This window comes from Hibiscus syriacus, unplaced genomic scaffold (assembly GCF_006381635.1).
Source record: "Hibiscus syriacus cultivar Baekdansim isolate YM2019G1 unplaced genomic scaffold, ASM638163v2 tig00111129_pilon, whole genome shotgun sequence".
Taxonomy (NCBI): Eukaryota; Viridiplantae; Streptophyta; class Magnoliopsida; order Malvales; family Malvaceae; genus Hibiscus; species Hibiscus syriacus.
Window position 1 is genome coordinate 114,524 of NW_024062990.1, and position 25,153 is coordinate 139,676.

At 34.0% G+C, this 25,153-nt stretch overlaps 1 pseudogene; it reads right to left on the bottom strand.

Annotated features, from left to right (window-relative positions):
- Positions 1–608: 608 nt before the first annotated feature.
- On the bottom strand, positions 609–22,341 carry LOC120154400 (annotated as a pseudogene).
- Positions 22,342–25,153: the final 2,812 nt, after the last annotated feature.

Sequence of the window (25,153 nt, forward strand, 5' to 3'; positions counted from 1 at the left end):
GTAGTGTATGTTCTAAATATCTTAAATCATCTGACAATTTAATATCAATCACTCTTACAGTTGTTAGTGCTCGAACCGTTGACTTCTAAGAATAACAACGATTCATTTAACTACCGAAATAATTTGATTCGTACAATAATCTTAAAATTTTAAACATAAGCTTCAACACGCGTTTTAATATGACATAAAATTTCGTAACATATAAATCTTTGATGTAATATATATTACACAGTGATGTAATATATATTACACAGTGATGTAATATATATTACACAGTAATATAATGTTATATAAACTTTGAAAATGGACAAAGACAATTCAAACTCAACTTTGAATGTTAAACCCCTGGCCGTTTTTGACATTTTTCAAGTCTCATAGTTTTGTCCACTCCAAATATTGTGTAACCCAACCCTAGGAGAGTTTTACCAGACTGGTTCATGGTGAATAGTTGGTACCTTCAAGCAGAATTTTGTTGATTTTAATAAATATAACTGAGCATATAAAATCTACAGTTTAAAAAGAAGAATTGAGAGTTGCATTTTCCATGTCTCTGCTCTTACTCATGGACTTATACCCTAACCAACAAAGGAATCAAATTTTCATCTCTTTTATCTTACGCGACGAGCCTTTTCTTCCTGTCCCAACCCTGTGCATTTGCAATGCCTTCTGGATCTGCAGCAATACAAATCCAAATAGTTAGAATTATATGTTTACTTACACTGCGTAACTCAAAAGAAATCGGTGACCATGACTGCCAGAGCTTTCTAGGCCATTGCAAAGATGATCAGAATAAGTCATTCCAACTTTTCATTTTTGTTAAAGCATCTGTATCTATCTTATATGCAAACATCGCTACAGGGACATGACTTTTTCAGATATCCTCCAATTACATGGAGAAATCATTCAAAAATTGAACGTACTCATGTCAGACATATATCATACCCAACTCGCTTGAATCCGAATAGCATAAGTGTTTATTTGCCAGATTTTTTACTTGAAAAAAAATTCTAGCACAGTAAGCCACCGATAAAAACCATTAGACACGGACTTGAAAGAGACATTTGTGATTAAAAGAGAAGGAATATGTTTATATACCAACATGGCCCAAAATATATGTTACTGGAACTTGATTGATAGTGTCAGACATAAGTGTGTTTGAATGACAAAAATATTCAAAAGAAATTCCTAAGTGTTTACATGTATTTGGACTTGGAGGACTATTGGTGAGTCATGTCTCCATATTCATGAATGTTAGACGTGACTACGTCAAAGCAAAATGAAGAAAAGGACGGGAATCAAAGACAACCTCGATGCAAAACATAATTCATTGATAGTAATGTTCAATCTCTGAGCTACTAATTTTCATATAAAAAATCTCACCTAAGAACTGAGTGAATATGCGTGTGAAGAAGCTAAAGTTGCGAGAAACATTGTATTCTATAGCAGGTGGAAGAGGCTTCACAACAGTATCTATGCTAAAAACTCGTTGCAGAAACTGTATGAACATGAAAAATACCAGAATACTCATCTAAGAGGCAAATGAACAATAAATGTCATGGTAGCCAAGAAACATGTCCAAATGCAATTTATATTCAATAACGATATATAGAAGACATAAAAATTAGACAACATTTAGACTTATCAGCTACTAAAATGGATGTTTGGATATGCGACAAACATTTATTTGTTTCAATGGCAATATCCAATTGTAATTATGAAAATAGTGCAGTATAGAAAACTAATCCAGTGATATCCAAACTTCCATTTCAGTAGCTGATAAGTCTAAATGTTGTCTATTTTTTTATGTCTTATATATATCGTTATTGAATGTAAATTGCATTTGGACATGTTTCTTGGCTACCATGATGTTTATTGTTCATTTGCCTCTTAGATGAGTATTTTGGTATTTTCATGTTCATACAGTTTCTGCAAGGAATTTTTAGCATAGATATTGTTGTGAAGCCTCTTCCACCTGCAATGGCATACAATGTTTCTCGTAACTTGAGCTTCTTCACACGCATATTCACTCAGTTCTTCTTCGGAGATTTTATATTTGAAAATTAGTAGCTCAAATACTATCAATGAATTATGCTCTGTATCGAGGTTGTCTTTGATTCCCGCCCTTTTCTTCATCTTGCTTTGAGGTACACACGTCCAACATTCATGAATATCGGTTTGAGATGATCCAAAAGGAGTTTGAAAGCTAAGAGATAGAGGAATAATATCCAATTGATTTTAGGACCAAACCACATCTGTATCGCATTTAGAAACGGAAGACAAACTGACTGATATTCTTGCATTTGAGACTGTTCATCTCCCTTCATGCACTTAGACACAATTATAGCAAATGTTCATGTTTGAATAAATTAAGAAATAAATGTCATGCAAGCTTAAATGAGCTAGTTTAATTAATGAATCAGTTTAAATGAATGAACTAGTTTAATTACTGAACTAGCTTTATTGAATGAAAAATCATACTTAAATGAAGTAGCTTGCTTAAAGGAACTAAAGTTATATGAAGTACATGCTTTGAATGAAGTAGCATGTTATTTATTCATGTGAATTTATGTCATGCAAACTTAAATACTCATGGAAATTCATGCACAAGTAAAATATGGTAGTCCTCTCTCAAACTTGGTGTTTCATTCCTCACGTCCTAAGCTTGACAAAATAAGTTCTCTATGGATGTTTGGAATTTCTTGGCCCTTGCACGTGTAATAGATCCACTAGGGAACTCCTCCGGGTCTTTACCATTGGTGATCATATCAATCTTTCCCTCTTTAAAGTTATTTATCCCCAAATCGTCATCTCCATCATAGGGAGATAAGTTAGCCACATTAAAGGTTGCACTAGCATTATACTCACCTGGGAGGTCAATTTGATATGCATTATTATTGATCATCTTAAGCACTTGAAAAGGTCAATCTCCTCGAGGCATCAAATTTGACTTGCGTTGAGCTAGGAATATTTCTTTCCTCATGTGCAACCAAACCTAATCTCCTGATTCAAAAGTGACTCGTTTGTGTCCGTTGTTGGCTTGCTGCTCATATTACCTTGTTTACTTCTCAATGTTTTTCCCGCACTTGTTGATGAAGCTTCTTAACAAATTCAGCTTTGTTAAGTCCATCTTTGTTCATAATATGATTAGCGGGCAATAATAACATATCCAATGGCGTCGAAGTGGCTTAAGAACTTCACATCGCGGTCAGACACAATAGTCCTTGGTACGCCATGTAATCTCATGATTTCCTTGAAAAAAATTTAGCAATATGGGAGGCATAATTAGTCTTGTTGCAAGGAATAAAATGAGTTGTATTGGAAAACTTATCCATTACTACAAAGATGGAGTCTTTATTTTTCTTTGTATGAGGAAGTCCTAATACAAAGTATATTGATATGTCCATCGAAGGTGCTTCTGGAATAGGTAACAGAGTGTAAAGTCCATGGGGCATGACTTTCGACTTTGCCTTCGTGCAAGTGATTCAACGCTCACACACTCTTTCCACACCTCACTTCATCTTGGGTCAATATAAGTGTTCTAAAAGTATGCCCAATGTTTTATTGATACCAAAATGTTCCATTAATCCACCTCTATGGGCTTCCTTAACGAGCAATTCACGCATGGAGCCTTGCGGAATTCATATCTATCCTTCCTTGAATATTTAATTGTTGTCCCTACAAAACTTGTCATATGCACCCTTCTCACATGCTTTGTAAATATCCCGAAAATCAACATCAAATTCATAGAGTTCTTTAATAAAAATAATACCATTAATTTAGCATATAAGTTACTAAGATGAGTATATCTCCGCGACAACACATCGACAACAATATTATTCTAACCCTTTTTATACTTGACACGTATGGAAAAGCTTCTAAAATTTTACCCATTTGGCATGTCTTTTGTTGAGCTTATGTTGTCATTTGATGTGCTTTAACGCCTTATGGTCCGTATGAATGATAAACTCTTTGAGCCAAAGGTAATGCTGCAATGTTTCCAAAACCCGAATATAAGCATACATCTCCTTGTCTTAGGTTGGATAGTTAAGTGTAACACCACTCAACCTCTCGTTAAAGTAGGCAACGGGGCATCTTTCTTGTGATAGAATTGTTCTAATCCCCAAACTTGATGCATCACATTCAACTTCAAAGATTTTAGTAAAATCAAGTAAGGTAAGTAATGGAGCATGAGTTAAAGGACTTCTCTTGTACGAGGACTTAAAAGACTTCTCTAGCTTCCCCCAAAAGAAGTTGGAATTCTTCTTGATGACTGTAGTCAAAGGGGTAACTAAGGTGTTGGAATTGGGTACGAAAAGACTATAAAAGCTAGCTAATCCATGAAAACTCCTCACTTGACTAATGATTGTGGGTTATGGTCATTCTTTAATTACATTGAACTTCTCTTGATTCACTTATAGTCCTTTAGAACTTACGACAAAACCTAAGAAAACAACCTTGTTGGGAAGAGTTTTTAAATAATGTGTTGAATTTTTTTATTGGTTCAAATAATAGTCAGTTTAAATTATTTTCTAAAATAGAGCATTTGCTACAATATAAGTTTAATACGTATGACTTACAATGCGATTCAAATATAATTTTGGTGAGACGCATGGAGTGCAATGCATCTCTCCCATATTTTGTTTATGTTTTTTTATTTTGGGTTTAAAGTTTAAGGTTTAAATGTATGATATAAGATTTAGGGTTTAAGTATGATTTAAAGATTAAAGTTTAGGATTTAGGAGTTAGGGTTTTAGGGTTAAGGGTTAGGATTTGGATTTAATTTTGATTAATATTGTAAAAAAATAAAAAATATAAAAAAGGAAAAATATGGGAGACACATTGCACTCCACGTGTCTCCCCCAAATTTATATTAGAATCGCATTGTATTCCATTCGTCTTAAATTATACTGTATCAAATATCCTATTTTAGAAAATAATTCCAACTAACCATTATTCGAGCAATTTTTTCTACATCGTTACAATAAAAAATTAGCCCAACCTTGTTAGTTCAAAATGTACACTTTTGTAAATTGGCATAAAATTTTTCTTTCCTTAAAACATCTAAAACTGACCTAAGATGTTGAACATGTTCATCCATAGATTTGCTTTATATGAGAATATCATCAAAATATAGCACACAAAACTTACCTAAGAATGAGATAAGGACATGATTCATTAACCTCATGAATGTGCTTGGTGCATTAATTAAGCCAAAATGCTTAACCAACCACTCATAAAGTCTTTGTTTTGTCTTAAATGTAGTTTCCACTCATCACTTTCTCACTTTCTTATTTAATGGTAACCACTCTTAAATATCAATCTTCGAGAAAATGCTAGGTCTACTAAGTTCATCCAACATATCTTCTAAACGTGGAATAGGATGATGATACTTTGCCGTGACTTTGTTCACTGCACGAAAATCTACATACATGCGTCATGTTCCATCTTTATTTGGCACAAGTAGAACCGACACATCACAAAGATTAAGACTTTCCCCCACATAACCCTTTTTCATCAATTCAACTACTTACCTTTATAACTCTTTAGTTTTTTCGGGGTTACTTCGATAAGTTGGTCGTTTCAAAATGATAAGTCCGAAAACAAAATCAAATTGATGCTCAATACCTCAAATAGGTGGTAACACACATGGAATCTCTTCCAGAAATAAGTCTTCAAATTCCTCAATAGTGAAACAATAGAAGAAGACAAATCTAGGTTAAAGTCGTTAGTGTTTAAATAACTTTCCTTTTACATGAGTACAAGTACCATCCTTTCTGACAATAAACACTTTCTTATTTCATTTCTCCTTGCAAAGATATTGATTTTATTCCCCTATTTTTTATCACACTCTTTTCGCTCAACTTTTACTTAGCTCTTTTTGTCTTTCTCAGAACTCTCTCTTAAATAGATTTGGTTTTTGTAGACTTTTTTTGGTGAAAGTGAGGCTAAGGTGATATTATTTACTTTATGAGTGAATGTATACTGATTGGTATATCTATCATGAATCACCCGTCTATCAAATTTCCATAGCCTTCCGAGTAGCAGATGATCAACATACATTAGAACGACATCACATATCACCTCGTCTTTATATCTTTCAATGGAGAAAGAAATGAGAACTTGCTTGGTGACTTTAAGTTCCCCTCCATCATTGAGCCATTGTAGCTTATAAGTATGTGGGTGTTTTGTTATTGCTAAGCCAAGCTTATCTACCATCAAAGTACTAGCAACACTAGTACAACTAAAAGCATACCTTCCCATTAACGTGGCAGCGAGTATGAAATATATTATCACATTGTTCATCCCTTTCAATGACTTGCACACTTAGGCTCCGTTTGACTTTAAGGGCCTCTCATTCAAACACATAATCCAAATCTTCTTATTCTTCTTGGATACGAATGTATTCTTCTTCATCCTCCTTTTGGTCTGTTTCAATCTCCACATCATCTCAAAGGAGCATAGTATTGCAGTTTGGGTATTGGCTAGTAATATGTCCTGACCCTAAGCACTTGAAGCATTACACATTACAAGAACAAACAATATTGGATGACTCTTTACTTTTCTTGTTTTGGTAATAGACTTGTTGATATTGGATGGTCCACCTCTTTCATTGGAAGGAAATATATAAATCTTTTTTTAAGAGCTTTGTCCCCATTTTGATGTAGAACTCCCATATGTGTGTTAAGTCCCCTTTCTCTTGAGTTGTGTCTCCACTTTCATGGCCATATGCACTTTATCGTCAATATCCATATAATGTTGCAACTCCACAACATTGGCAATGTTAGGATCAAGATCTGTTAGGAATCTTACCATTGTGGCTTCTCGGTCCTCGGCTATGTTAGCACAAATCATGGCCACCTTTATCTCTTTGTGATAGTCTTCCACTTTCTGATTTCATTCTGTGAGATTTTGAAGCTTATTGAACAACTCACGATGGTAATGGGTTAGAATGAATTGCCTTCGTATCACCACTTTCATCTCATTCCAAGTAGAGATATGCCACTCTCCATTTCTCCTTCTGCTAGTAGTCATTTGATCCCACCAAATTAGTGCATAATATGTAAACTCAATAGCAACAAGTTTTACCTTCTTAAGTTCATAATAGTTGTGGAACTCAAAGATGTGCTCAATCTTCTTTTCCCATGCTAGGTAAGCCTCAGGATCCATCTTGCCTTGGAAAGGTGGAATGAAAATCTTGATGTTGCTAAGGTTGTCATCCGTTTGTGTACGAAACTTTTCAGGTCTCATGCATTGATTTCCTTGTTGTGAGGCATGTTTTACTTCTGGCTTTCAACTTATTCTTCCTTGAATTCTTCTTGGTAGACATCAACTCATTTATATTTCCTTTATCTCCTTTGATTTCGTTCATCTTCAATGCGATATATCATTTCATAAATTGGCTTTAATTCTTCCCTTAATAATCTAGTCAACTCACGAACCATTGCTTGCATTTGTAGATTAGGTACGCCACCATAAATTTGGTCGTCACCTTCTCTTGAAACATGGGAAGTGTCTCCTAACGGGACATAATTAGTAATAAAAAATGAATAATAACCTCACCAATTCACTCCAAAAGAAAAGTTACTCCAACTCGTGTTTCACTCGGGATAGATTTTACCCTTGATGTGTTTTCTTGCCTTTTACCACTCTTGCTCGCTTTTCAAGTCCTATTGGAACTTCCTTAAGGCTTGACAAGGTCTCTTATAGAATTCAACTGAAAAAATGTTTAGGTAGTAGGAATAAGTGTGTAGGGAAAATAGTTGCTATAAGAACAAAGAAAAATGTGAGAATAAGTAATGAAAATGACTAAGAAATGAAGAATATAATATTGGAATTCTCAAACTTTTTTAAACATTAAAGAATAATTCATTCCCTATTTAAAACATTATTTTCTGTATTTCTCTTTTTTTTGAATTTTTTGAATTTTTGTACTAACATAGTAGAGAGAAAAATTGATCTTACTGATTGTATGGGATGCATATTTTAGTTTTATTATTGATTCGATGAATATATGATATTTGTGCAAAAAAAATTTGTATCCATCATGATTAATGTGTTAATCCGTATTAACCCAGTTCTTACAATAGTTTGTTAAACATTAATCATATGTTTGTTACTTTGACGTTTCATAGTTTGTATGTTAATAGTTAACATGATAAATATGGTGCTATGATAGCATATCATATTCGGTAGAGGAATAATGGTTGTTCCAGTGTGAAAAACCTTCGGGATTGAAAAATACAAAAAAAACACAAATTTGTTTATAAATGTTATCAAATCATTAGGTTTTTCCATAAACAATGTGTGATGGGGGCTCTGCCCCTTGACCCTTAAGTAGGAAACAAATATTGTAGGCACATATCAATAATTTTTAATAAAACCATTAAAATGAATACATGTTGTGTTTGATAACCACGGTGTTTGGAAAGCATGGTTATAGCCTAATATTTACTATGATTGTAATTTTGTAAATACGACCTGTGTGTCGTGCCTTTCTATACCTCTGTTGTATTTCTCTTCTCATCTTACTCTCTCGTATGTAAAATGAGTTTCTAAAGTTGTAATCTTATGAAGATTCAAAGAAGAAGAATGATGAACCGGCTGACTAAACTGAGAAGATGCTTGAGTAGCTACCTTTATCTTTAGATTTTTGGTTCACCCATTGGCTTGGGATGGACCACCTTAGTTTGCTTTTGGGCTATAACCATTGCATTTTATTTACTGCTTTTATATCTATGTATTGATGTAATGAAGGGTATGTTAGCATGCTAATAAATTGATGAAAACAATAAGGGGCTAATATTAATAAGATCAATAATGAGTTAAATGATGAGATCACTATAAAAAAATCCCTCTAAAATCCAAGTTAATCTAATCGTCCAATATGACCCTCGTTAAGGTTTTGATCGATATTATGGGGTTTTGCCAAAGCAATGGTACATGAGTTAATCTTGGTTAAACGCGAAGAATAAGCAAGTGATATCCACCGATTGAAATATTGGTGATAACTTTGCTATGTTACTATAATATGATTAGAAATCTAGAGGTTAGTTATTTGGCTAAATCATAAGATGATTTGAATAAGAGTTATTCACCAAATGGAGGAATTGCATGAGAAGTAATTAACAAAGTGTTGTTTACCTAAATAACCATTTTCCTAAGAGAAAATCCAAAGCTAACTTTGGAAAAGTAAAATATGGATCTTACTAGAAAACTTTCAGGAAGTTTTTCCATAATTAAAACATGAGGGTTTTTAATTTTGAATAAAATATTGGGAGTAATTTATTAATAAAGACATATTTATAAATTTTAAATTCGATAGAATTACTCATAAAATATATTTTCATTGTTGTAGATTTAATGACAAATTACAACACACTATCATTGCGATCTCCTTGACAATGATAAAATGAATGGCTTAAACTTCCTTGATTGGTTCCTTAATTTAAGAATTGTTCTCAAGCAAGAACAGAAAGAATATGTCATTGATTAACAAATTCCTAGTGAGCCGAAAGCTATTGCTCCTAGAGTTGAGAAAGATAATTACAAGAAACAATTGGATGACGAGTTGGATGTAGGATGTCTAATGCTTTCCACCATGACCCCTAAGCTTCAGAAGCAACATGATGACATAGTTGTATATGATATGATTCAAAATCTCAAGGAATTGTTTGAGGGGAAAGCACATCAAGAGAGGTATAAGACCTCTAAAGCTCTATTTCAATGCAAAATGAGTGAAGGATCTTCTATAGGAGCTAACATCATCAAGATTATGTGCTATATCCAAACGTTAGAGAAGTTAGGATTTCTCTCAAAGATGAATTGGCTATTGATGTCATAATGCAATTATTTTCAGATAGCTTTAATTAATTTATCCTTAATTTGAATATGAATGAAATTAAGAAGAATTTTCCATAGTTACTTGGGATGTTACGAACTGTTGAGAGTAACATGAAAAATGTTTACCTAAGATCATTCTGATGGTCCACAAGGACAAAGCATAAGGGTAATAACAAGGCCAGCCCCAAAGAAAATGATGCATTGAAACCTAGAGGAGTAAGCAATGAAGGAAAATATTTCCAATGCAACAAGATTAGACACTAGAAAAAAATTACCATGTCTACCTTGAAGAAGTCAGAAAAGCAATATAGTATTTATTATGAAAATTAATTTTTCAAATCTACTTATTAGGTATTAGATACTGATTGTGGTTATAATATTTGTGCTTATGTACAAGGATTGCAAAAGAGAATGAATCTGGCTAAGGGAAATGTAGACCTATGAGTGGGAAATGGAGCAGGAGTTGTTACATTAGCTATAGGGACATATGTTTTATCTTTTCCTAGTAAACTTTATTTAAATTTAGAGAATTTTTATTCTGTTCCTAGTCTGACTAAAAACATCATTTTTATTTCTTGTTTGGACAAAATTGGTTTTGAAATAATTATAAAGAATAATTGTTGTTCGTTTTATCTCAATAGTGTTTTTTTATAGATTGACAAAATTTGTTAATGATCTTTATATTTTGGATAGAGATATTACCATTTATAACATAAATACAAAAAGATAAAAAAATGACTCTAATCAAACTTATCTTTGGCAATGTCGTTTGGGCCACATAAGTGAGAAATGCATGTCAAATCTCCATAAAAATGGATTAATAGATTCATTTGTTTTCAAATAATTTGATGTATGAATCTTGCTTGTAGGGAAAAATGAATAAGGCTCCTTATAATAGTAAATGTGAGCGAACAAGTGATTTATTGAGATTAATACATAGTTATGTGTATGGGTCAATGAATACACAAGCTAAAGGTGGGTTCCAATACTTTATTACATTCACTGATGACTTCTACCCATATAGGTACATTTATGTTATGCACCATAAATCTGAACCCTTGAAAAATTCAAAGAATTCAAAAAAAGAAGTATAAAACCAATTAGGCAAGAGTATTAAGGCACTTCGATTGGATCGAGGTAGAGAATACTTGAGCATAGAGTTTAATGAACTCCTAAAAGAGTGTGGGATTGTCCCACAACTTACACCACCTAGTACACCAAAGTAGAATAAAGTTTTCGATAAGAGGAATTAAACGTTATTAGACATGGTTCAATTGATGATAAGTCATAGTGATCTCCTAAATTCTTTATGAGGACATGCCCTTAAAATAGTTGCTTTCACACTAAATCGTGTTCCATAAAAATCAGTTAAAAAGACAACACATAAGATATGGTATGGGAAGCGTCCTATTATGTCTTTTATAAAGATTTGGGGTTGTAAAGCTTATGTCAAACATTAGATGTCTATAAATCTTGAACATAAATATCAAAAGTGTATCTTTTTTGGATATCCTAAAGAAACTAAATGGTATTATTTCTTCAACCCTAATGAGAACAAAGTGTTTGTTGCTCGAACGAGAGTCTTTCTCGAAAGAGAATTGAGAATTTCTCTTGAAGAAAGATGTAGTGAAATCTACCAATAACCACAAAACAACACACACAACCAGATTCTAAACACCGAATCAAGATCAAGAATCAAAGTAGTATTCAAGAACACCAAATATTTTGGTTTCGGTCAATGTGACCTACATCCACTGGAGAGAATCAAAATTCACTTAGGCAATCAAAACAAAGGTTTACACGATTACAAACCAGAGATAAGAACTCTCTCTGAAACTCTCAATACAATCTTTTTTTCTTCTCTTGAACCCTCTCAACTTACTTACATCTTTATTTATAACTAAAGACCCTTCCAAGTTGATCGGTTCATCAACCAACTGTTAAAGTCAATGACAGTTTTAACTGAGTTAGTTTTAGCTCCTAACTGTCGTAACCACCTTCTGATTTTTGACATTGCCTTAGTCCAGTAAATTGTGAGTCATTACAACAATTCTCCATTGACTCTCAATTACAAACCTCTAAAAATGATTCCCTCCTCTCAGCCCGAAAGGGCTTTCACTTCTCAGTTGAGTTCACTAAGTCTAGACAGTGTCTGGACTTAGCTGGAGGGAGTGCCTTTGTGAGCATGTCAGCTGGATTTTCTTCAGTGGGTATCTTCTTCACTATTATCGAACCCTTAGCAACCACATCCCTAAAAAATGGAGTTTCACGTCTATATGCTTAGACCTCTCATGAAAGACCTGATTCCTGGTCAAGTGAATTATGCTTTGGTTATCACAAAACACTATTACAACCTTCTACTGTATGCCAAGCTCTTCAACCATTCCCTTTAGCCACATAGCCTCCTTAATCGCGTCACAACAATGTATTTTGCCTCTGTTGTTGAAAGAGCCACAACAAATTGGAGATTGGAATTCCAGCTGACTGCAGTACCAAAGACTATGAAAATGAATCCGGTCAGTGATTTTTTGGTGTCAATGCTCCCTGCATAATCAGAGTCCACATAGCCAACCACCTTCTCTATTTCATTTTCTTACTTCTTAAACAGCAACCCCAACTCAGTGGTACCCCTTAAATATCTCAGGGTCCACTTCAAAGCTTCCCAGTGAGATTTTCCAAGATTTGCCATGAACTTTCTTATGATACTGACAGCATAAGCTAAGTCTGGTCTGCTACAAACCATTCCATACATAATGTTGCCAACCCCACTAGTATAAGGAACACTCTCCATGTATCTTTTCTCATCTTCACTCTCAGGTGTTTGAGAGTTTGACAATCTAAAGTGTTGATCAATTGGTGTTGTAACCTACTTGGCCTCATGCATATTGAACCTTATTAATAATTTCTGTATATATGACTTCTGAGATAAGAACGAGCTGTTCTTTTTTTATCTCTTGTGATCTCCATCCCTAATATCTTCATGGCAGGTCCCAAATCCTTCATATCAAATTCTGAGTTGAGCATTCCTTTAATCTTCTGAACTTCCTCCTTGCTCCTGCTTGCTACTAGCATATCATCCACATATAGGAGCAGTTAAGTGCTTATTTCATCATCTTGTTTCTTCATATATAGACAGCTATCGTAACTGCTTCTAGCAAAACCAATCCTTAACATAAACTCATCAAATATTTTATACCATTGTCTTGGGCTTTGTTTAAGTTCATACAATGATTTCCTTAGCAAGCAGACTTTGTCCTTGGTTTCAAGAGTGCAATACCCATCTGGCTGGCCCATATAGATGGTTTCTTCCAACTCTCATGTAAGAAGGCATTTTTGACATATAATTGTTCCAGTTCCAAGTCATATTGAGCAACTAGTGCTAAAATCAGCCTGATTGAGCAGTGCTTTACGACTGGTGAAAAAATCTCATTGAAATCGATCCATTCAACCTGTGTAAATCCCTTTGAAACAAGTCTGGCTTTATACCTGGCCTTTTCAACACTTGGTATGCCATCATTTCTTCTTGAATATCCACTTATAGCTTACTACTCGTTGGTTATTTGGTCTATCCACAAGCTCCCAAGTTTTGTTTTTCATCAGAGATGATATTTCCTCATCCATTGCATCACCCCACTTATGCCTCTCCTTACTCTTCAGAGCTTCCTTTTAGTTATTTGGTTCAACCTCTTCCATTCTTCAGCAACGCTCAATGCATAGGAGATCAAGTCTGCATGGCCATATCTCTTTGGTGGTCTGAGTGTTCTTCTTTGTCTATCTCTCACCAAATTGTAGTCATCCAATCTAGTTTTTAGTTCAGTTTCTTGCTGGTTTTCTACCACTCCATCTTGATCATTCACTCCAGTCCCTTGATCAGCTAATGTTTGCTGTTGTTGCAGCTCCACCTCAATTGGAGTACTCTCCTTTGTAACACTGTTCTTAGTAACATAATTTTGTAGATTTGCCATTTTAGACTCATCAAACACCACGTCTCTACTAATGATACATTTCTGTTGGCCAGGCTCCATACACTACAGTTTATAACCCTTGGTTCCGAGTGGATAACCAATAAAAATACACCTCAAAGCTCTTACCTCCAGTTTATCTTGTCTGATGTGAGCATATGCCAAACCTCCAAAAACTTTGAGATTGTTGTAGTTGGCTAGTTTCCCATACCACATTTCCAAATGAGTCTTCATTCCAATAGCTGTTGAAGGGCACCTGTTAATAAGATAACATGTTGTTGACACATCTTCACCCCAAAATTTTTTTGGGTAGACCAGCATTCAACAGCATGCACCTCACTCTCTCTAGGAGAGTTCTATTCATCCTCTCAGCTAATCCATTCTGCTGAGGGGTATTTCGAACTATCTTATTCCTTGTAATACCATTTTTCCTGCACAACTCATTAAATTGCTCTAAATAATATTCCATGCCATTGTCAATTCTCAAATGCTTCAATTTTATTTCCATTTTGTTTTCAGTGAGAGTTAACCATTCCTTTAAGCGTTCAAAGGCTTCATATTTTGTTTTTAGAATGAAAACCCACACTCTTCTAGTGTAATCATCTATGATAGAAAAAAATACCTCCCACCTCCATGTGTTTGTGTTATAGTAGGACCCTATAGATCACTGTGTACATAATCTAATGGTTTCCTTGTTGTGTGAGTTCCAGTAGAGAATTTTAGTCTAGTTGCCTTCCCCAACACACATTGTTCACAAAACCCCAATATACTAATTTGGTCACCACCTAACAGGTTCTGTTTAGACAATTTGTGTAGGCCCCTTTCACTTACATGTCCCAACCTCATGTGCCATAGTCTAGTTTTGTTAATTTCAGATTGAACTACATTAGAGGAGTTACCAATCACAGTTCTCCTGATTAGTGAATTAAACCATTCTTTCTAACTCATTTCATGGTAATTAAAGAGCCTTTAGTAACTCTAATACAACCATTTTTAGCATCAAAAAGAATATCCACTTTCAGATTCATTTGGAGTTTTGGTATGTACCTGACATGTTGCAGTATTCGTTCAGCTCCATCAAACATCCTTATCCTGATTGTCCACTACCAACCACCATGCATGCTTTATTGTCTCCAAGCAGTACAGATCCACCACTGACCAGTTGAAGTGTCTCAAACCAACCTTTATGAGGACATATATGGTAGGAGTAGCCTGAGTCAAGAATTCATTCTTTGCTTGATTCTGACTCAGTAATTACCAAAGCTTCAGCCGAATCATAGCCATCAGAGACTACACTTACTTCTCCTGAATCTTTTGGTTTTTCTTGATACTTTTTCTTTCTGTCAGGACAGTTCTTCTTGAAGTGCCTTCCTTGTGGCAATGGTAACACTTGAATAGTCCTTTGATGATTGATTTCCACTTTTCTTGTCTTGATTTTGATATGTTCTTATTATTCCTCGAATCTCTTCTGTCTGATCTTCCTCTAACAGTAAGACTATCTCTGTTGTTCTCCTCCTTCATAACATGTTTCTTTTGAAGCTCTTTAGCTTTAATCAGCGATTGAACCTCTTCCATCAAAATTGTTTGCACTCTTCCATAGAGTATTGCATCTTTAAAATGCTCATAACTATTAGGAATAGACTTTAGCAACAACAAAGCCTTATCCTCGTCCTCCATCTTGACATCAATGTTTTCAAGATCGTTTATGGCCTTATTAAACTCATCAATCTGCTCTGAGATTGATTTCTCTTCATGCATCTTGAATGAGTACAGACATTACTTCAAGAAGAGTCTGTTGGCCAGGGATTTCTTCATATAGAGTAATTTAATTTTAGCCCAGAGTGCCTAAGCAGTTGTCTCCCTTGACATTTCCCTTAAAACTTTATCACCTAAGCTCAGAATTATCGCACTGAGAGTTTTATCCAAGATATTGTTCATTTCTTTCTCGGGCATCTCAGCAGGCAAAGCTGTTGGTCCTTCCAGTGCTTCCACAATGCCATATTGTATTAGTAAGGCTCTCATCTTTACTCGCCATAGGCCAAAGTCATTCTTTCCGGTGAATTTTTGATGTCAAACTTGGCAGATCCCATAATCGTGGTCTGAGTTCCCACAGACGACGCCAATTGTAGTGAAATATACCAATAACCACAGAACAACACACACAACCAGATTCTAAACATCGATCAAGATCAAGAATCAAAGCAGTATTCAAGAACACTAAATATTTACGTGGTTCGATCAATGTGACCTACATTCACTGGAGAGAATCAAAATTCACTAAGGTAATCAAAACAAAGGTTTACACGATTACAAACGAGAGATAAGAACTCTTTCTGAATCTCTCAATATAATCTTTTTTCTTCTCTTGAACCCTCTCAACTTACGTACATCTTTATTTATAACTAAAGACCCTTCCAAGTTGATCGGTTCAACAACCAACTGTCAAAGTCAATGATAATTATAACTGAGTTAGTTTTGGCTCCTAACTGTCGCAACCACCTTCTGATTTATGGCATTGCCTTAGTCCAGTAAATTGTGAGTCATTACAATAAAAGAAATGGTAGAAATATTGAACTTGAAGAAGTTCAAGAACAACATATCAATGAACCAGATGTTGAACATGTTTCACAAGTTATTGAGGAACAATCAACAGACTTAGAAAAATAACCACTGCAAAGGTTCACATGAAAACCATGTACTTGAGAGTATGGATTTCTAATTACCAGGCATGGAGACATTCTTCTTATGGATCAAGAATAGCCTAAAACTTATCAAAAAGCAAAGTCGAGCCCAGACTCAAAGAAATGACTTGAAGCCATGAGGTTTGAGTTTGATTCCATGTTAGTATACCAAGTTTGAAGTTTGGTTAAACCACCTGATGGGTAAAACCTATAGGGTGTAATAGGTTTTCAAGAAGAAAACCAACATGGATGGTAATGTACAAACACACAACGGGGATTAGTTGCTGAAGGTTTTCGAATAATTTCATATATAGAATATGATGAAACTTTCTCCCCTGTTGCTATGTTTAAATCATCCGGATGTGTATATGACACAACCAAAAGGTTTTATAGCTCCAGGAAATGTTGGAAATGTTTTTAAGTTACAAAGATCTATTTATGGACTAAAACAAGCTTCTCAAAGCTGGAATGATGTGATTTCGTTATGTTGTTATTGAATCATATGATGTTACCCGGTCATGATTCTAGTAAGTGTTTGTACTTGCTCGCTTAAAACCTAAAATTATACCTTGTAAAATGATAAACAAATATAGAAATGTAAACAATGGTGAAGGATTGGTGATGTGATGGTTATAGTAATTTGGAAATAGTGTGGAAGGTGATGGAAGTTATAGTTTGATGAAAAGGAAAGATGGTGAAGGAGATGGATGTTAATAGTGTTGAATGTGTAGGGATGAAAGAAAGATAGATTATGACCTACTAGCTGTATGGAGCTAGAAACCAACAATATAAAATGATAATTGAAATGGTAAGGGATGACCCTCGAGCTATAAAGGAGCTAGGAACCAATGTTATAAAAATATGAAATGGATGAAACCACAAGACAGACTTAAAGCCGATAAAGTTTTCAAAACAACTATAAAGAAAATAACTCTCAAAGAGGAATTTTTTTATATCAAGACGTGTGTTTACAATGCAAAGATAAATCCTATTTATAGTGCTCTTAGGTTGAATATGCAAGGTTCACACAAAAGAGATTAATGCTTCATCTTCATGGTGATGAATGCTCATGAATGTTTTGTTTCTTCTTTCTCCTTAAGTGGTTGAGGGAGTCTATAATGAATTTGGACACTTTTGAGGATGAATTTAGACTTAATTGCGTCCAAATGAGAGGAGGACTCTTGAACTTCCTTGGCTTGCCCACTCATAAAAGAATTGAGGATGAATATGAACTCCTTGATGTATGTAAACATCCAATGCATCCTAGGGAGAGTGTCTCTTGGAATTCCATGCTCATATTCATGCCATTTATCCTTATTGATTCCTTAATGAAGAGAATAAAGTAGGCCTTCAATGTATGTCTTCTTGTATAATTTGAATGGTCTCTAAAAAATGATGATAAAGAAGGTCTTCATTGCACGTCTCCTTTGTAGAATTTGAATAACCTCAAAAATGATGACAAAGAATGGCTTAAGTGATCTTAAAGCAACCATTAATATATATTAGACGTATATGAACTTGTAAGAATGAATTTGGAGATCATTTGAATGTTCAAGCCTTCCTTGTATGCAATTCTTGTAATGAAATTCCAGTTTGCACTGTCTTTGGTATATTTGTCATATCTCAAGCTCGCGATATCTGATTGAGGTGATTCACAAGGTGTTGAAAAGCTAAGAGATAGAGTAATAATATCCAATTGATTTTAGAATCCAACCACTCTTTTATCACATTCATAAATGGAAGACAAACAAACTGATATTCTTATTTGATGTGACTATTCATCTCCCTTCGTGCACTTAGACACAATTGTAGAAAATGTTAATGTTTGAATAAAATTAAGAAACAAACATGTCATGCAAGCTTTAAATGAGCTAGTTTAATTAATGAACCAATTTAAATGAATGCACTAGTTTAATTAGTGAACTAGCTTATTGAATGAAAGAACATATTTAAATAAAGTGGCTTGCTTAAAGGAATTAGTGTTTTAAATGAACCTAATGTTAAATGAAGTACATGTTTTGAATGAAGTAGCATGTAATTTATTCATAAGAATTTATGTCATGAAAACTTAAATACTCATGCAAATTCATGCACAAATAAAAGATGGTAGTCCTATATCAAACTTAGTGTTTCCTTCCTTATATCCCAAGCTTGACAAAATAAGTTCTCCATGGCTACTTGGAACTTCTTGGTCCTTACACGTGTAATATGTCCACTAGGGAACTCCTACAGGTCATTGGAATGGGTGATCATATCAGTCTCTTCCTCTTTAAAGCGGTCTGTCCCCAAATCATCATCTACATCATAGGGAGATAAGTCAACCACATTAAAGGTTGCACTAAAATTATACTCAACTGGGAGGTCGATTTAATATGCATTATCATATAACCATCTTAAGCACTTGAAAAGGTTCATCTCCTCGAGGCATCAATTTTGACTTGCTTTGAGCTGAGAATCTTTTTTTCCCATGTGCACCCAAACCCAATCTTCTTATTTAAAAGTGACTCATTTCGTCCCTTGTTGGCTTGGTGCTCATATTGGCTTGTTTTTTCTCAATATTTTTCCCTCACTTGTTGATGAAGTTTTTTTTAACAAATTCAGCTTTGTTAAGTCCATCTTTGTTCATAATTTGATTAGTGGGCAATGATATAAATCAAATGGTGTTGAAAGATTGAATCCATATACTACTTTAAATGGTGAGCATTTCATGGCAGTATGTATGGATCTATTGTAAGTAAATTCAACATGGGGTAGACTCTATCATACGTCCTTAAGTTTTTCCGAATGATTGTCCGTAACAACATGTATAACACTCTTTTACCACTTCAGTTTGATCATCCATTTTGGATGACAAGTTGTGGAAATAGTAACTTGGTTTCAATCTTACTCTATAGGGCTCTCTAAAAATGGCTTAAGAACTTCACATCCCAATCAGACACGATATTCCTTGGTACGCGATGTAATCTTATGATTTTCTTGAAAAATAAATTAGCAATAGGGTGGCATCATTAGTCTTGTTACAAGGAATAAAATAAGCCATCTTGGAAAACCTATCCACTGCTATAAAGACATATTCCTTATTGTTCTTTATACGAGGAAGTCCTAATACAAAGTCCATAGAGATATCCATCCTAGGCGCTTTCGGAATAGGTAATGGAGTGTAAAGTCCATGGGGATTGACTTTCGACTTGGCATTCCTACAAGTGATTCAACGCTCACACATTCTTTCCATATCTCGCTTCATCTTGAGTCAATATAAGTGTTCTTGAAGTATGCCTAATGTTTTAGCTATACCAAAGTGTCTCATTAATCCACCTCCATGGGCTTCTTTAATGAGTAATTCACATATAGGCCAAGTAATTATTATCCCTACAAACTTATCATATGCACGCTTCTCACATGCTTTATAAATATCCCCAAAATCAATAACATATTCATAGAGTTCTTTAATAAAAGTAAATCCCATTAATTTAGCATCTAATGTATTAAGAAGAGTATACCTCTATCGTCAACAATATTCTCCTTACCTTTTTATACTTGATGTGTTTTAAGCCTCATGGTACGTATGAATGATGAACTATTTGAGCCAAAGGTAATGTTGCCATGTTTCCAAGCCTAAATAAGATCATACATGTCATTGTCATAGGTTGGATAGTTAAGTGTAATGCCACTCAATTTCTGGATAAAGTAGGCAATGAGGCGTCATTTTTGTGATAGAAGTACTCCAATCCCCAAACCTGATATATCATATTCAACTTTAAAGATTTTAGTAAAACCAAGTAAGGTAAGTAATGAAACATGAGTTAGACAATCTTTAATGGCATTAAAGGCTTCTTTTGCTCTTCCCCCCAAAAGAAGTTGGAATTCTTCTTGTTGACTCTAATCAAAAGGGCGACTACGGTGCTGAAACTGGGTACGAAACAACAATAAAAGCTAGCTAATTCGTGAAAAATCCTCAATTGACTAATTCTTGTAGGTCATGGTTATTCTTCAATTGCCTTGACATTATCTTAATCTACTTATAGTCCTTCAAAACTCACTACAAAACCTAAGAAAACAACCGTGTTAGTATAAAATATACATTTCTATCAATCAGCATAAAGCTTTTCTTTCCTCAAAACATCCAAAGTTGACTTGAGATGTTGAACATGTTCATCCATAGGTTTTCTATATATGAGAATATCATCAAAATATACCATACAAAACTTACCCAAGAATGGCCTAAGGACATGATTCATTAACCTCATAAATGTGTTTGGTGCATTAGTTAAGACAAAAGGCATAATCAACCACTTGTAAAGTCCATGATTTGTCTTGAATGTAGTTTTCCACTCATCACCTTCTTACATTCTTATTTAACGGTAACTACTCTTAAGATCAATCTTAGAGAAAATGTTAGATCCACTAAGTTTATCCAACATATCATCTAAACGTGAAATAGGACGATGATACTTTACAGTGATTTTGTTCACTGCGTGGCAATCTACACATATGTGTCATGTTCCATATTTCTTTTACATAAGTAGAACTGACACAGTATAAGAACTAAGACTTTCCCTCACATAGTCTTTTTCCATCAAGTCGACTACTTGCCTTTGTAACTCCTTAGTTTCTTCGGGTTACTTCAATAAGTTGGTCGATTCGGAATGATAGATCTAGGAACAAAATCAATTTGATGCTCAATACCTTGAACAAGTGGCAGCCCACTTTGAATCTTTTCTGAAAATAAGTCTTCGAATTCATGCAATAGTGAAACAATAGAAGAAATCAAATCCAGGTTAATGTCGTTAGTGTTTAAATAACTTTCATTGTACATGAGTACAAGTATTATCTTTTCGACAACAAATACTTTCTTATTCCTTTCCCCTTACAAAGATACTGATTTTCTTTCCCTTCTCTTTATAACTCTCTTTTCCCTCGACTTTTACCTCACTCTTTTCGACTTTCTCAAAATTCTCTTTCAAATGGATTTGGTCTTTGTAGACTTGTTTTCAAGATAGTGAGGCTAAGGTGATCTTTTTCGCTTTATGAGTGAATGTATATTGATTGGTATATCCATAATGAATCACTAGCTTATCAAATTGCCATGACCTTCTGAGTAGTGGATAATCAACATGCATCAGAATAACATCACATAGCATCTCATCTTTGTATCTTCCAATAGAGAAAGAAATGAAAACTTGCATGGTGACTCTAAGTTCCCATCCATCATTGAGCTATTGTATTGTAAGGACGTGGATGCTTTGTTGTTGCTAAGCCAATCTTATCTACCACTAAAGTACTAGCAACTCTAGTATAACTACCTTCATTTATAATGACAAATGATACATTCCCATTAACGTGGCAACGAGTATGAAAGATATTCCCACATTGTTCATCACCTTCAATGGCTTGCACACTTAGGCTCATTTTAACTATAAGGTCTCTCATTCAATAGCATAAATGATATCACAACCGGGCTCATATAATTTTCAGTAGCCATATTGAACCATAATCAGACTAGTTGGAGATGATGGCTAAACAAATTCTAAAAAAGAAACTAACCAATCAAATAACATATATTTCTCAATCTGGCTTTCTTTTACGATCAATTATAACTACAAACACAGAATGAATCAAAAGAGAAAGTGACCTGAAAGTTGCGTTGGAAGTTGTAACGAAGTTTGGGGTCAATATCAGCTTGTCGTATTATTGATTTTAGAAGTGGTAGATTTACGGTGAGGAACGTGTATTTTGGGGGTGGAGCCCAACTTACTGGTAACTTTGAGCTTGGTATCGGCGAATTTGTTGGAGTTTTATTGGTCTTCGTCGCCCCTCAATGTCGTTTTACTTAGCAACTCTTTATTTGGATTTCCCATCAAAGACCTGTGCTCAACTACATTATTGCTTCTAACTTTCCTTCTTCTAAGTTTAAAGGAAAAATAAGATAAGAGTAAATTAAATGTTTGGTAACTGAACTTTACTCTCTCTCCTATTTCTCTCATTGTACTTTTGATTTTTCAATTTAATCACTCAACTTTGTACATTAAATTTTTTACCACTATACTATTTTCTTCTTAACTCTATCATGATGTTACTTTTTATTATTTTTTAATCAATTAATATTATTTATATTTCTTTATTATCCATCACTCATCCAGTTTATCCCTTACTCAAACCCCTACAAATGAGTAATTGGATATGACAACAACAACTACAACAACCACATTGAGTTGTTATTTTTTTTATCTCTATCTCATATGCATAACTAGTTTCATTCTCGACTTGACGATCTTTTTTGCTTTCAAAAATAGTGCATTGAATGAAGAAGAATCCAAATTTGGAGCTTTAACTTTACTAATTTGAAAAAAATCTTATGTTTCTTATTGCTTTTCTTATTTTGATTATTCTCAGTATCGTTATGAAAGACTAACCAAAGCATATTTCAAGTCTTATGTCATAATTTTTTTAAGTTCAAAACCCCCTAAGAAACATCATTCTTTGAAGTACTGGCGACAATTGGAGGCTTACGAGAAGAAGATGAAGCAACAGAAGAAGTAGAAGAAAACTCGAGAACATGGAGATATTTGTAGAGATATGAAGTAAAAAAAGTTAGTGAAATGCTCTTTAAGGTGGCGATTACATGAAGTAGAAGGAAAGTGGGGTATGATGATTATAATGGTGACACTAATGTTGAAAGAAGTGGCTTCATGTAACACCCTAAACCCAATGTATAAACACTAGGCTTAAAGTGTCATATTCGGGCCCAAGAGTGACCCAAAATCCCTAATATAAAAAAATCGTTAACTTAAAACTTCTTAAGAAACATCTTTCATATAAAAATACAAAACATTTTATAGCTGAGATAGTTCATATACAAAATATAGAGCTCCAACTCTTTCATGATCCACAAAATATATAACAATTCAAAATAAAACCAGACATTAGGCTTAATACATATATACAACCACAAGTATACATGGAATGCACATACTCCCCAATAGAATTCAGAACTGTACTCTGGTAGTAAAAAATGATGGAATTCCTCAACGACGATGCTCTCAGGACTTCTATTAATCATGAAAATGGTATACAACTAAAGAATGAGCTAAAGAGCCTAGTAATGTATGCATATTCAAAGAAACTCATATAACCATCATTTTAAGAATGTAAGTTGAATATGTTACACCAACATCATTCATAATTTATAATTGCACTTAGATTATTATAATCTCAAGCTTTCATTAACCTTATCAAACTTACTTGTCATCTCTCATTTACCTTCTTCCTCGATGATATCACAAGTTTCTTACCAAGGCATATCCTTGATTATATAGATATACAAATATATTATTTCACTACTCATGATTGGTAGGCATCATTCTATTAATTAGGTGTGTCCATACAATACATCGCCATTTTCATTTTTAGGTGTGTACCATGCACGATACATCACCTTGCTTGTAATTGATGTGTATCCCGTACGATACATCACCATTGTACCTGTACCATGGAATGGTTCCCATGCTCTAAAATCTAGCTTCAAACCTAAAAATCCAATTCTCAACCTAATAATCAGTTTTTAACCTAAAAATCAAGTTTCCAACTTAAAAATCAAGTTTTTAACCTAAAAATTGAGGTTCCAACCTAAAAATCAGGTATCCAACTCAAAATCAGCTTTTAACATAAAAATTCATGTTTTCAACTTAAAAATCAGGTTCCAACCCAAAAATTCAGGTTTCCAACTTAAAAATCAGATTCAAATCTAATTTCAATATTAAGCTCATAACACACTTACACTGATGAAACTTATCATATATAGTCCTCATTTACAACATCAGAAATTGTCATCTCTATATCTAAAACCCCAAAACATAGCACTAATTACATACAACATGCTTCCAACTCACTAATATAAATATTATGATTCACATAGGTGCTCAAAGAATAGAAACACATTACCTTAGTTTTGGTCACTAAAAAAAAGCTCCTTACTTTTTTATTTAAGCTTTCTCATTCCCTTCAGTTTGAGAGTGTTCTCCTTCTTCCCTCACTAAAATGAAATCATCAATTAATATACATATATGAAGACTAAAAAAATGATAAACAAGAATTAAACACTTTCACTCTTTTAAAAATTCTCTACTATTTTTTTTTGTTCAAACCCATCAAATCCTAGATGGGTACTACTCATAAAAATGAATACCCACTACTTAAAATAAAGCTTAAGCCACGAGGAGATTGATTCTTACCTTCGTAATGTGTTTTTATGGCTATGTGGTTTCAAATAAGAGAAATATGAGAAAATGAAAAATAAAAGAGAAATAAGAATGAAGATGATGATGATGTTTTCTCTCCATTCCCCCTCATATTTAAAAAAAACCATGGTTAACCCATATTTCTAGAACTAAATTGTAGATTTTTCTTTACTAAAGGGTAACAAAATAAATCATTCCCTCTTTGTTCTACTTCACTTTCATCATTCAGGCATATCATTTAGGCATTGGATTCATTTATATTATACCCAATATCACTTAACACTTCACCTTTTAATTTAATCAATTTACACATTGGTTCGGGTTCTTTACTTTCACTTTCATCATTCAGGCCTATCATTTAGGCATTAAATTCATTTATATTATACCCAATATCACTTAACATTTCACCTTTTAATTTAATCAATTTACACAT